Below are 210 nucleotides of genomic sequence, written 5' to 3' on the forward strand. Positions count from 1 at the left end.
GGCTGCCATCCCTGCACCCTGCCGCGCCGGTTTTTCTCCTCCACCTCTTGTTTTCTCTCAGCTAGCTGTGGTGAGGAGCAGGCTCCTGGGGCCGAGCAAAGGCACGCAGCATGGAAGAGAGAGGTTTTTTTGGCTCCAGCTTCTTTCCAGGGGGCGTGGGGACAGTGCTGCCAGTGCTGCTGCAGCCCAGAGGATGGTGGGGCAGCTGCT

The sequence above is a fragment of the Buceros rhinoceros genome, unplaced genomic scaffold (genome assembly GCF_000710305.1).
Source record: "Buceros rhinoceros silvestris isolate BGI_N320 unplaced genomic scaffold, ASM71030v1 scaffold32790, whole genome shotgun sequence".
Lineage (NCBI taxonomy): Eukaryota > Metazoa > Chordata > Aves > Bucerotiformes > Bucerotidae > Buceros > Buceros rhinoceros.